Here is a 15,159-nt window from a genome sequence, read left to right as displayed (position 1 = left end):
CCCGACTTGCGCCATTTTTTTTCGACGCCCATCCCCCATCAACATGACTCCTATCATTGTAAAGATAGGAGTCATGCCCCCTTGCCCAATGGCCATGCCCAGGGGACTTCTGTCCCCTGGGCATGGTCATTGGGCATAGTGGCATGTAGGGGGGCACAAATCAGGCCCCCCTATGCCACAAAAAATTAAAAAAAAAATACTTACCTGAACTTACCTGAATGTCCCTGGGGTGGGTCCCTCCAGCCTTGGGTGTCCTCCTGGGGTGGCCAAGGGTGGCAGGGGGGGTCCCTGGGGGCAGGGGAGGGCACTCTGGGCTCATTTTGAGCCCACTTGTCCCTTAACGCCATGCCTGACCCAGGCGTTAAAAAGCGGCGCAAATGCGCCGTTTTTAGCCACGCCCACTCCCGGGCGTCTCTTTTGCCCGGGAGTATAAATACCACGTAAAGGCCTGGGAGTCATTTTTTAGACGGGAACGCCTCCCTTGCATATCATTAACGCAAGGAAGGGGTTCACGCTAAAAAATGACGCACATTCCGGGAACTTTGGCGCTAGACGCCTCTAACGCCATAGTATAAATATGGCGTTAGTTGGCGTTAGTTTAGCGTCGAATTTGCGTCGAAAAAAACGACGCAAATTCGGCGCAAACGGAGTATAAATACGGGCCTAGATGTACTTTTCCACTCTAATCTAAGCAACAGTAGGGAAAGTGTTGGACTTTGAAGTGGTTAGATTTACTATTCACACTCCATACTGAACAAAGAAGGGAACATTTTGGACTTCAGAGGGGTTTGATTTATTATTCCCTCTCCAATGTGAACAGAACCAGGGAAAGTGTTGGACTTTGGCAGGAGTAGGAAAAATTTAGGACTTTGTAGGGGTCAAATGAGACGTTCCGGCCGAACCGCAAAATGGCCAACACTTGGCGGGGCAGGAGTATTAATCCTTAATTTATCCAGGTTTCTGAAGCCATTGGCTGCAGCAGAAGAGCTGGGGCCACGTAATAGGTGCCCCTGAACCACAGGACGAAAAGGCGGGCCTGTTCCTGGTATGCAGCCGCGATTGCAAAGGGGCAGCAGGCCACATGGCTGGCGCACCACAGCCTTCAGGGAGCCATGCACGTGGCTGCCCCCCCTTTGAAATGACTGCCTGGCAGTGGTGTACATAGGGGAGGTCAGCCTATGCCTGATGTGGGCTGGTGAGGGAGCCCTCGGAAGGCCTAAGAAGACAGCTTGGGACACTGAGAGCTCTTTGTGCGTGTGGCAGCTGAGATGGGGCCGCAGAGGAATGCTTGGCTGCATGCTGCAGCTGAGAGGTGCTTGGGCGACGGTTACTGGACACCAAGCGGGCACTGAACCTCGTCTGGTGCCCATCCGAGCAAGGACCTGAGGGAGTGCTGCAGAGGCAGTGCTTTGCCGGTCCCCTTGAGGAGTGTGTCGGTGGGGGAGGCGCGCTCAGGCAGTCCGCTGGAGTGAGCACTGGAGGTCACACGTTAGGAATTGCACTAGGCTTCCGTGGGGGCCCAAACCCAGCTGGAACCCTTGCAGTCAGAGTGGACAGTTGGTGGAGCCCTCCTTCAACCTGGATACTACTACTTATGGTAGGAGGGCCCTAATGGTGGGAGGATTGAAAGACTGGTGGCCTGGCCCTGGAGGCTGACTTGGGGGACCATTGGAAACTGGGATTGCTTCTGTGCTGGATGGATGGGGCGGGAAACTTGAGACGGAGCCGCATGCTGTACTCTGCCCCTACCTGAGTGGACTGAAGCCAGACTGGGCTTAGAAATGGGTCACCTGAGGATGGGGGATCCAGAGGCATTAGAGCAACACTTGCCTTGTTCTGGGGTGCACCGCTTAGACCTAGACTTGGACCTACAAACACCCACGCAGTCTCTGGGGGCTGGGATCATACTGCACAGGGTTCTTTTAGTGGGCACTTGAAACCGACGGTGGTGTGGGTGCCCAATTCTTCGTGTAGAGATGAGAGGGTCCTCGTACTGACAACCCTGTATGCCCTTTGAGTCCTGCGCGCTGTTTGGTGCTTTGTTTGTGGCTGAGATACAGTAGTGCTCGGAGATGCGCTTGGAGGGGGGGTGTTGAGGCAGTGTGATCCACTGATACTGTGCATCCTGGATGGGTCTGGAGATCGCCAGAATGGGGAAAACCAACCACAAGCAAGCAAAGCTCTCCTTTGAAGGCAGGAAAAAGTCTGGGCACACTGGCAGAGTGATATTGGATGAGGACACATCGGAATCTTTTCAAGATGATTAGAAGCAGTCTACGTCAATCAAGGCTATATTTCTAGACTTAAAGCAGAGCCTTGCAGGCATCAACACTAAGTTGGATCACCTAACTGACCGCATGGACTGACTTAAAGACAGAGTGGACAACTATGATACCCAACTTGACCACCTTGAGAGCCGCACTTCTGATCTAGAGGATGAGCGTCACTCTTCTGATGATCGACTCCTACAGTTGGAACAAGTGCTTGAGGTGATCCAAAACAAAAACAGAGATATTGAGGGTCGCTACAGAAGGAACAATATCTGCATTTTGGGAATACCGGAGTCAACAGCTATGGGTCAATTGAAAGACTATGTAGAGGACATGTTGCGGTCACTATTCCCAGATGCACTGTCTTTGGTGCTTGTGGTAGAACGAGCACAAAGATCGGTGGGCCTGAGGCCTCCCCTGGGGCACCCACTAGGCCCATCTTAGTCTGCCTGTTAAACTATAGGGATCGTGACATGGTGCTCCGCTTGGCCCAAGAGCAAAGACCTATCATCTATAAAAACAATACGCTCACGATCTTTCTGGATTATACACCTGGTGTCTAGTCAGCGCTCAGGGCCTTCCTGCTCGTGAAACGCTTGTTGAACCAAACTGACGCTAAGTACTCTTTGATTTATCCAGCAAAACTGAGAATCCAACATAACGGAAAGCTGCACTTCTTCACAGATCCCAAACAGATTGAGAAATGGTGACCCTGAGGGCGGGGGCCACCTGAGTGATCAAGACTGAGTAATGTATACAATGGCTGGACATTGAACTGCTAGCTGCTCTCCAACCATTGGTGTTTTGAAATTTGGTTAACAGAACTCCACGTTTTCTTCCCCTTAATTTTCTCCCAACCACCTATCCTTTCGCTGGGATGGGTCTTGTCGGCCTCTCCGGTGTTCCCAAGGATGAATCCATGGTTACCGAAGTGTTCCCCACACCTGAGGATATGTTGGGTGGGCATGAGATCTGAGGTCTTTTTGGGGGGCCGACGTGGGAAGCGGGTGGTATGTTGCATTTTTAACAAATGTCTTGATGTTGCAGTGTTGTTCCTGTCCAGTTCCTGTTCCCTCCTTGCACTCCCGCATACTGCGCAATTTCCTTGGCTGAGTGGTGTATCAGCATGTTAGGAGTAAGATTCCAAGATGCCACAAGTTGTTAGTTCCACACTAAAATGCCTATCTTGGAACATACGGGGTTGAATGATATGAGCAAAATGCATCCGATGTCTGCATACTTATGTTGCCATGCCATTGACATTTGCATGCTTCAAGAGGTCCATTTGGCTGTGGAGTCCAAATCGCAGCTGCACGCAGGGTGGATAGGAGAGTGTCATGTCACTGCGTATTCCTGCTATGCTCACATAGTGGCGATTATCATCTATAGGGGATTTCCCTTACATACCCAGGGAGTGATCTGAGCCCCAGAGGGGCATTATGTTATACTATCATGGGTGCTACTTGATCACCCTTTCTGACTGCTGCCTGTATATGGCCCCAATGTGGACACGCAGGATTTTGTTGCAGAGGTATGGCGCTTGGCTAGTAAGCTCAGTCCTAGAACTCTACTTTGGGGTGGGGGTAACCTTAATATAGTGTTTGACCCGAATGTGGACCCCAGCAGTCACATGAGCCCCCACACCCAGCCACTGTGAAAGTACTGAACGCCATCATGTCGGAGCATGGCTTGGTCGATATTTGGTGGGCTAAGCATAACACGCTTGGGGAGTGCACCTGCATTAACACTGTACACAATAGCTGGTCTCACATTGATCTGTGGCTTGGAACAAGAGACGCAGAACTTTGGACAGCTGAGGTTAGGCATCTGCTGTGAACATTATCTGACCCCTTCCCAGTGTTTCTGGAGATGCACATTCCTGGGCATGCGCAGTGTGTGTTTACATGGGGCCTCCCTGCAGATGCCTTCCGTAATCACGTATTTGGGGTAGAGGTGCTTGAGGCCATTGTTAGCTATTTTGGCCAGAATAGGGGTTCCCTGTCTTCTGGCATTCTCTGGGAGGCCTTTAAGGAGGTTATTCGAGGGGTATGTATGGCCAAGCAGCATGTGCTATGCCGAGAACTGGCAGGACTAGAAGACCAACGTATGTCTTTGGAAAAGCTTTACTATGAATTGCTAGATGGATTGCTCTTGGCGGACGCCTGAGTACAGATGTTGCAGTATGACGAGGCAGTGTACCATGAAGTTTGCTTTTGGGGGAAGGACACATCAGCCAAACGCTACGCTGGGGGAGACCGAACAGGGAAGACGCTTGCTGCTATGCTACATAAGCCCTGGGTCAGCGATTATATTGTGGAGCTCCGAGAAGATGGGGCAGCACCATGTGCGGGGATGGCTGAGGTACAACGCATAATGAGGGACTGTTATTGATATATTGAATACTTCGGCACGCTCATCTTTTTGTGGCTGGAAGGTGGGCACAGGCAATATCCGGACTCCCTTTTCCCGGAGGAAGACATCATTCAGGTCATATGCTGACTTCTGAGTGACAAAGTGCTGGGGCTTGATGGTCTCACTGCAGCATTCTACAAGGAATATGGAGAGCTGCTTGCTCGGTATATGCTCATAATATTTGTAGAATCCATGGATAGTGGCACGCTCCCTCCTTTGCTACGGGAGGTGCTCATTATCACTGTGCTTAAACTCAAGAAGGACCCCAGTTTCTGTGACTCCTACAGACTGCTGTTATTGATGAATATGGATAACAAAATTCTAGTGGAGCTGATTGCATCCAGAATCGAGTCGTTGCTCCCAACGATCGTACTATTGGATCAGTCGGGGTTTGTACCCGGCCGCTCTACCTCATATAATTTACGTACCTATTTCACAGTGGCACAGTCAGTTGGCCCCAGGAGTCGAGCCGTTCTGATTTTTTTAGATACCACCAAGGCATTTAATTTACTCAAGTGGCCATTCCTTTCCACGCTTTTAGCCCATTTGGGCCTTATCACCAGAATAATTTGACTGGTCCAGCTGCTTTACTCAAATCCGACAGCTAAATTGAGAGTTAACTGATAAATCACTGAACCCTTCTTGATATCCAGGGGTACCCATCAGGGCTGTCCCCTCTCGCAGTTGCTTTTTGCGGTGACGAGGGACCCTCTGGCCGGGCACTTGAGAGAGCATCATAATAATCAGGGGTTGGCATTTCGGTAGTGCCCCATTTTGGTATCAATGTGCGTGGATGATGTCACTCTTTATGTGCAAGACCTGCACACTAACCTAGACCCTATCTTATTCGAATTTTGAAGGTTTGGCCAGCTATCGGGGATCACAATAAACTGGACGAAGTCGTTATTCTTCCGCTAATGGATGCCACAATCCCACATATGTCAGAGTATCCGCTCCACTGGACAACTGACCCCGTGCGCTATCTGTGGGCATGGCTAGGTAGGGATGTAATGATCTCTGGATGGCAAATTATGGTAGAGCAGTCTCCTGGCTGGGGGACGAGATTGAAGCTTGGCGTTCTCTTTCCCTTTCACTCAGGGGTCGTACTGGGATCACCAAGAAGGTGGTCTTCCCCAAATTTTCATACTTATTCATCAATCTTCCCATACCTATCACATCGATTTAAGAAGAGACTTAGCTCGTTACTGATGTCCCTGGTCTAGGGGGACAGGCAGGCTAGAATCTATTGTGAGATGCTTACCCAGCCTTTTGAGGTAGGGGGATGGGCGGCACCAGATGTGGATCTATATTATAACTGTACCCACACACAGTTTGCACACTTCTGGGTCCACCCCATACGATATTTGCCACACACCGCACCTGAACAGGATTTCGTATGGCCGTACAGAGGCCCATATTTATACTTTTTGACGCAAAACTGCGCTATCGCAGTTTTGCGTCAAAAAAATTTGCGCCGTCTAACGCCATTTGGATGCGCCATTTGGGCGTCAAATTTATACTTTGACGTACGGCGGCGCAACCAACAGGTGGGAGTCATTATTTCGTGACGCAAACAGCGTCAGTCTGTCGTAAGGGAAACCCACGTAAAAGGGACGCAAATCACTGTGGGTCGATTTACGACAGTGCAATCGTGAAAACGCCGTTTTTTTTCATGCTATTGCGTGACATTTTAGCACGAAAACTGCACTTGCAGGAGAGGAGACCCAAAATGGATCCCAGATGCCCCAACAGACCCCAGGAGGATGAGAGCAGACCAGGACCCAGCCAGGAGGAAGCATACAGGAACCAGGACATGTTAAAGAAAAAAAGAAAGTGTCGCTTCAGTGCAGAGGAGCAGGAAATCCTGGTGAAAGAGGTGACGGAACACCAGCACCAACTTTTCATATCCTCAAAATTGCCACTCAGTAGGAGAGAGGCCATCTGGAAAGAAATTGTGGACAAGATAAACAGTGTGGCTGAAGAACGCCGGACAGTCACCGAGTGTAAGAAACGCTGGCATGACTGTAAACGTAGGACCAAAGAGAAAATGGCCAGGAACAGGAAGGCAGCAATGCAGACTGGAGGGGGGAGTCCAGCACAACAGGAGGCTCTGGACCACATGGAGGAGATGGTCGCAGCCGTCATCCCGGAGGAGATCGTCACAGGGATACAAGGACTGGACAGCGCAGACTACCACGACACAACGCACATGCAGGGTAAGTCGCATGGGGAATTACAATGCAATAATGGGGACTGTAAGCAGGGGGGGGATACCTACTACACAATGCATGTAACTTAGCACATATATGAAGTGGCATGGGGAAAGGGGCACGGCAGGGGGGAATGCCCAGTACTGACCATAGCCGGGGCACGACAAAATACTGCCACCACTACAGTCCCATGGGGACATCCTGTAATTACAACAAGAGAGCCAAGGGAAACCAGTGACAGGTGGGAAGGACACTACCCTGAATCCACATCCAGGCACTTGTTTTGCACAAACTATTCCCCATCAACTAGGTCCCTACCTGTAATGCAGTAGCAAATACAACAACTGCAACTTAACTGCCACCACAGTTGACAATAACACCTCTCATCTCTGGGCAGCTATGGTACCAAATGGCAGGAACCCCACCCTGGAACATACATTCCTAAATTAGGGGGTGAGGATGACATCTGCAACTACTCCTAGAAATAAGACAAAGGTACCAGTACACTTAAATGCCGAATGTCCATAACTGACACATACATAAGCCTAAGTAAACAGCAATAGGAGCCACACAGCACTAACGACACACACATGCTGCATACGTCAGGGTCCCTCACGTGCCTGCCTAACAATGCTACATCACAAATGTCATACTGCTCAGACAACAACTTTGACGAGGGGACACAGGCAACTGGTCAATGAAACACATCTGCACAGTCTAACCAAAAAATAGGACATTCATACGATAAACAGGCCAATCCAGTAAGACACACATGAGACCCCATCAGATACAAACATCAACAATGTTTACATCCATACCACATCCTAACATTGACATACATAGGTCATGCCCCCTAACATGTACAGATCATGCAATGTGAATAAAAAGTGTATGGTGCAGGGCCTGTGAGGCAAGTGTGCTGGCAGGGCAGTCACAACACCCACAGTCAGTCAAAGTGTAGCGTGGCAAGTGAAACGTATACTTTGCGCAATAGCCTCAGGCTGGAGGCCTTTGTGCATCTTACCCTGAATGTACTTATACTCATTTGCTCACATCTAAGTGCCTCAGAGCACTTTGCACTAAATGAATCTCATTGCCCTTCCTATCAGTTAATGTAGCAAATAGTCAGTCCTAAGGTGTTGGCAATTAGTCAAATCACCCTGTTTTGCCTACTTCTGCACTGGAGTTTGCCAGAACATATTCACTCTGTGCCCCAGTCAAGGATACCGTCTGGTTCGTTGATGATAGATGTGGTAGGGGTTAAGGTTTGCCATTCCTGCGTAGGGAAACTTTGTCATCACAATGACATATGTCTTTTAAATTCACTTCCTCATCCCAAGACACGCATGGGGGAGTTTACAAACAGAAAATCACATCTAGATGCTGCCTGCCTTGCTGCTGATGCACAACCAGATCCCAGCCCATTCCTCTGATATGAGGGATGATGTCTCCCCTGTGATTCAGACAGCCAAGCTCCAAACTTAACATGCTGTGCTATATATAGAACAAGCAGAGGGAGAGTAGAAACTGTTAGGCACCATGATAGCTGTGTACCAATGTATTACTCTCCTGCGGACTATTTCAGTTCTAACTGCGTGTATTGTTTTGGTTATTGGGGCTCACACCTAAATTCCTACAAGTCAGTTGTACAATGAAACCTCATATCAAACAAATACTGTCTGTGTCATTTGTGTATGGGAACATACCGGAAAAGATAGAAATGTGTAGGACCTGAGTGACCACCACTTCCCTGAGAAGTTCCAAAGATGTCATGGGCTTGGACTTCTAAACATTCCTCTGTTGTGGGAGACCAGAGGCACTGCTAGTCTGTCTGAGCGAAATAGAATATCTGGGTGACCGAGTTATTTACAAGTGGGTCAAACTTAGTCCCCCACACCATTAGCTATCCTGCTGCCTAGAAAGCCAAGAATCACATGTAGGATAATGAGAGCCCACCCAAACAAATGTCCCTCCCTAACAAGAGTGAAACACCGAGGGAGGAGTAGGACAAAAAAATGCATATTCCGAAATAATTACAAATCAACACCTAGAGATGACCTGGCAGGCATGTCTGATAGCTCCATATCATTTATGTGACACACAGGTGGGCCATAGGCCTACAACAATGCCCTATGACAGACAGCAGATACCAAGACAAAATCAGAGTACAAAGTTAAGGCATCCAAAGGCTTGTATCTTAGTGCTAAATGATCTCAACACAGACACACTAATTGTACCCTGTTTCTTTGCAGAGGAACACGTATCTCCTGCCGATATGCCTGTCCATGAGTTCCCTGATGACATGGATGACGAGAACATCAACCTCACACAAGAGACCATTGACATGGTCCTCGAAAGCCTCCAAACCCCCCCTTCAGTAACAAGGAGGAGCCAAGAAGAAGCAGCCACCACAGTAGAACCACCCGCCACCCCAATTGTAAGACCTGCCAGCTCCAACACAGCTGAGGACTCTGACGACACTGGCACCAGCTTCGAAAGAACAGTCGTTGGGGTCCAGCGGGAGCTGGCCAAGGAGGTGCGGGTGGGGATGCAAACTATGGCAGCCAGCCTTGAGGGGGTGCGTTCGTGCATGCTGTCAACTGCTGATCAGGCAGCTGCAATGCAAGCCAGAACATCGCTGTTGGAGGAACTTTTAGTAACACAGAAGGCAATCTGCACAGCTGTCATCCAGTTGACCAAACAACTCCAACAGCAAGCCAGTCAGCGTGTGCACGAATGCAACCTCGAACCCCTCAGGGCAGACCTGGCTGCCTACCATCGGGATGTGGCTGCCATTCTGAAAAACCAGCACGCTCTCCTTGCTGCAGTACTGCCCTTCATAACTGGACAGGGATCAGCCCCCGGGATGTCTGCCTCCATGTCTTCTGACACTGAGGTGTGTGTTGCCCCTTCAAAACCAACAACAACAAGGACACACCAGGCAACACACACATCAGAAGAAGAAGACATGGAACAGATAACATTCACTCGCAAGAGTACCCGGAAGCCCTAGTCCCTGCACCATGCCCCACTCTGACCAAGGTCCTACGTTTTGACACATGCCAGCCTCACTCCAACTACCCTCAATGACTGTTCGGCAATCTACTGTTTAACTTGTCCACATTGGCTGTAAATGTTTCTCTCCTACCATTTGGCAATTCCTGTTCCTCTGCACCGTCTGTGACATCACCCCAGCATGTCAGGAGCATCATCCACACCCTGTAAATAGGATCACCATTTAAGAATGCACCAGAACGGACTCACCTAACATTGTCAATGGACTTTTTGCACTACTCCACCTAAAAATAAATATCACTTGCACACCTATTGTGTCTCTGTGTCATTTCACACTTCAACTGTGCAGTACATAACTCCAAAGTGGCTGTGTGGCAACCATGTTGATTCTCTATACTACTGTCCTGATTTCATGTATACTGAAACATCTGTGCAGTGGCCAGGATTGCATCATAGCTTTACTAGACTGAGGAAAATAACTGATGTAGGGACTAAGCACACACAATCATGCTGTGTTGGACAGAATGAGGCCCCATCCATAGCCATTCGAGACAACTAATGGTGGATGAGAAATGTAGGCACCTTGCGATACTAAAACAATACATTATGCTGTAAAATGAAAGGAATGATAACCAAATTACACTGCATCAATCACCCTTACAGCGTATACTACCATGAAGGAAAGTCATGCTCAAGCAGTACACACATGATGTAGGTCAGCAATGACAGCAACAAGACAAGAGTGTGAACAAATACTCATCTACAAAGCTCTCCCTGACCTTCACAATGCTGTCCGACCTATCTATTTACCTACAAAATCAACTCTGGAAGCACTCTTTGTGAAGTAGGATACATACCAACCCCAAATCTTGATGATCTATGCACACTACCAATGGTGGCTCTCCCACACGGTGGATACTTACCAAGTTAGCACACGGGTAGCTGGCATGTTAAACCTCAATAGCCTGGGGATAGCGAGCATAGGACACAAATGTCATACTAAAACTTTCTGCTACACTGATGTCAAGGCCATGAAAAGGTAGCACCTAACACATCAGGTAAAGGGTTAACAAAATTTTTATTTACAATAAGTAAGAAAAGAGGCAACTAAGGGAAAGATAAACCTACACTAATCTAACCTGACTACTACTAACCCACAACTGTCCCTAACTAACCTAAGCTAAACTTACTCTACACATGTAACGAAACGATCTAAACATCAACCCCCCACCCACCATTATGAGACAAGACACATGCAGGACAACACTTACTAACCTACACACATACTACACTATCCTAAACAAACATATATTTTTTTGTATTTTTTTTGCTTTTATACTTTTTTTTTTTTTTTTTTTTAAACAGGAATCCCAACATTGCCCCCCACCCACCCACCCACACAAAAAGATAAGATATAAAGAAGAAGGACCCCCCAACACTAACTAAGCTAATTACCTACACTTATCCTATAACTAACCCCCCAAACCCAACTAACAGTATGAAATAGGAAAGAGGTGAGAGGGGAGGGGTAAAAGTTCTGGAGGGCAAAATGTCTACGGATTTTGCCTCCGTACTGTTCGCCGGATGGAGCGCACCTTCTTTTTCACCTCAGCCATGTCCTCCGTCAGGGTGTCAACTTTTGCAATCAACCTGTCCAATTTCCTTGACAATGCGTGGAAGTCCGCTGGGTTGATCGGAGGGTCAGTGCAGGTCTGGGTGCCGGTGGAGGTGGATTGTGTTGGTGGAGTGGTGTGGGCACGGGACTGCCCTGCTCCCACCACACGGCTGGGTCCAGGTCTGGATGAGGATGCCTGGTCCGTTGCTGGGTCCACTTGGCCAGACCTGGTGGATGTAGTGGCGGGTGTTGTTGGGGGCACCGTTGGGGGAGCCTGTGGTGTGGCATACCACGCCCCGGAGGCCCGTTCCGAATTGTACCTGCGGGCCATTCTCCGATACCCACACTGCACCTGCAGGATGTGTCTGTACCTCATTGCCCGGCACTCAAACTGGTTGCGAGCTGCGGCACTCAGGTTTGCAGCTGTGAAGGGAAAAGGCAAATATTGAGCATAGAATTTACAGTGGGTTGAATACCACAATGGGTAATTTGTCCATTACTAGCAATGTATTGGTTGCAGCAATTGTTACAACATAGTTCACGGGAAGGCTCAGAGGAAGTACATGTGAATCATGCATACTGAAGGGCATATCACATATAGCATATCCATGTCTCTACATGATGGATGACATCACCCTAAACTACTCCTACAATTCATACCTAAGCCATTATACATTATGGCACCAGCTCGTCCGCATACTGACTTCACTACATATGTCATTCTATGTGATAAGAATCACACTCCTCACTCAATGGCATTTCGAAAGAGTTGTGTGCTAAGATTGAACCCCTGGCCATGAATCATATGTCGACACTATGGGCCAGATGTAGGAATTTATGGGAAATCAACTAGCAAATTGCAAAGCTGAACGGTGTCTCTGACACCGTCTGCGAGTCACTATGGGGTCCCTAAATCCCACCTCATGAACATCAATGATGTGGGTTCCAACTTGCACCACCTTAGCAACTATGGGCACTCACGGGGATGGAGGCCTGCTGGGAACAGCAGAACTCCATAGACGTGACTGCTTTTAAATGAAGCAAGTTATTTTTCACCAAGTGTAGGCCCTTTATCTGAAAGGAAAATGAGCTGCGATTTGTTTAAATTCACAACAATTGATTTTTCGTAATTTACACAATAATTATTGCTCCCCTAGACCACTGGCTGTTTAGTGCAGGAGTATTTTGGTCCACTCACAAAGGTGAAGGTTCACAATGAGGACCCCTTCCAGTCAGCAAGTTGGTTAGCAGCCACTTCAAGTGGATGATAACAGCTACTCACTTTGCAACCACGTACTCGTTAGCAAATGGGATTGCCTAACACTGTGATTTGCAAGTAGGGCTGGTAAACTCCTTTATTTTTTTACTTTAGAAAAGCATTTTGCGAATATGTACATGACCACCAAAAACATTTTGGATTAGGAAACAGACGTTTGCAACTCACTAACATCAAATTATGCTATTTGCAATGTGGAGACATTTTGCTACATCTGGACCTAGGTACAAACTCAAGTCACAAAAGGTGTTAAGTACGTGTAACATACTGTTTGCTACAGTCCTAGGTACCCTGTTTCACAGTAACATCCCAGTCTTTGTGGGTGGTGTGGGAAGAACAAACAACAATCCCTTGATCAATGCACAACCAGGAGTGTACAGAAAGTTCAACAAGCATGTGCCTTCACACACAACACCTATGAAGGGCTAGCAACACGTTGGAGTCAGCCCAACCTTGTCACATCCCAGGTCCACACATGTCAAAATGATATGACTTAGCCCAACATAACATACTATTAGTGAGGCATGTTTTACAACACACACAGAGGAGGTAGAACACCCATTCACATGATTCAACAGAACACCTAGGCCATTGCACTCAAGTCACACACACTTCGAGGTCACCTTGTGGAAGTACATGCCCCCGGAAGATCCGACCTACAGTGTACACAGTCGATCCTCAACTAGGAAGAAGCACTTGTCATCGAAGCCATGTGCCTAAGCTATCTGGGAGACTGTCAGTCTGATATGCTGACTCAGTTAATGGCAAGTTCCTGACCAAGTCTAACATTGACCAGTGTATTCAAAATGAGTCATGCTATTCCCAATTGTCGCACTAATTGAATGACCTACTGCCCCTCAATCTGAGAGATGACTAGGTATTGCTTTACCGAAACATTATTCCAATTTGATATCACACCAAAACAACAAAGCCAATGAACGGCCAGCACATCATATCATGAATTGTCCTGAACACACAGTAATCCATCATGCTTCATTTCCAAACAATGTAAATAGCACTTAGGCAACACTCACTGTAGGTATCGGGGTCGTTAAAATGGGCTACCTCACCAACGGTGTACGGGGCTGGTCCACCTGTAAAGCATGAAAGGAAGATTATTCTCAGACTGGGTGAACAGACACATAGGGCCTCATTATGACCCTGGCGGGCGGCGGAGGCCGCCCGCCAGGATTCCGCCCTCCATTATACCGCTCCGCGGTCAGAAGACCGCGGAGGGTATAATGAGTTTTTCCCTGGGCTGGCGGGCGGTCTCCAAAAGACCGCCCGCCAGCCCAGGGAAAAACTCCCTTCCCACGAGGATGCCGGCTCGTAATCGAGCCGGCGGAGTGGGAAGGTGCGACGGGTGCTACTGCACCCGTCGCGTATTTCACTGTCTGCTACGCAGACAGTGAAATACTAGCGGGGCCCTCTTACGGGGGCCCCTGCAGTGCCCATGCCATTGGCATGGGCACTGCAGGGGCCCCCAGGGGCCCCACGACAATCCCTACCGCCATCCTGTTCCTGGCGGGCGAGCCGCCAGGAACAGGATGGCGGTAGGGATTGTCAGAATCCCCTCGGCGGCGCAGCGAGCTGCGCCGCCTTGGAGGATTCTTACGGGCAGTGGAAAACCGGCGGGAGACCGCCGGTTTTCCCGTTCTGACTGCGGCCAAAGCGCCGCGGTCAGAATGCCCAAGGGGGCACCGCCGGCCTGTCGGCGGTGCTCCCGCCCCCGTTGGCCCTGGCGGTAGAGAACCGCCAGGGTCAGAATGAGGGCCATAATTTCTGTTACAATGACAGTGTGTGAATATTACATGGTAATGATACACTTTCACACATGCTCATCCTGCCTGGCTGACTTTGTATTCTAGATTATCATTGGATGAGTCTCCTGCTCCAGTGACACACCCTACTACACTCATGCAGTGGCCAGGACAGTCATGTGTCGTCCAAGTTACTCCTCCATTAGTAGGCCCGAACAATCATGTGATCCATACATCTCAGCATGTGCATCCCAGAGAGAAACATTCCACAACTGGTTCCCTGAGGACTGCATGACCACTCACAATCAAACAGGCTATGTGGACAGGTTCAACACACAGCAACCAGACACACATGTGACATATGTGTGGACAACATGACTAACTTCATGTGACGTGAAGGCAACACACAGGTGTTGCATCATCATGTGTTTGCAATTTTCGGTCTAGCTATGGCGTCTACATATGTAGGTATGTTGTTTCTACATGACGTACTCACTGGCCATTATGACCAGTAGAGTACAAATAGAGCAGTTCACGTGTTGCTTTTCAGACACAAATGCAACACTACATTCCATGCAGCTACAGCCATCTGGTATGTGTT

The sequence above is a fragment of the Pleurodeles waltl genome, chromosome 3_1 (assembly GCF_031143425.1).
Source record: "Pleurodeles waltl isolate 20211129_DDA chromosome 3_1, aPleWal1.hap1.20221129, whole genome shotgun sequence".
NCBI classification, from domain to species: Eukaryota; Metazoa; Chordata; class Amphibia; order Caudata; family Salamandridae; genus Pleurodeles; species Pleurodeles waltl.
This window is presented reverse-complemented; position numbering follows the sequence as displayed.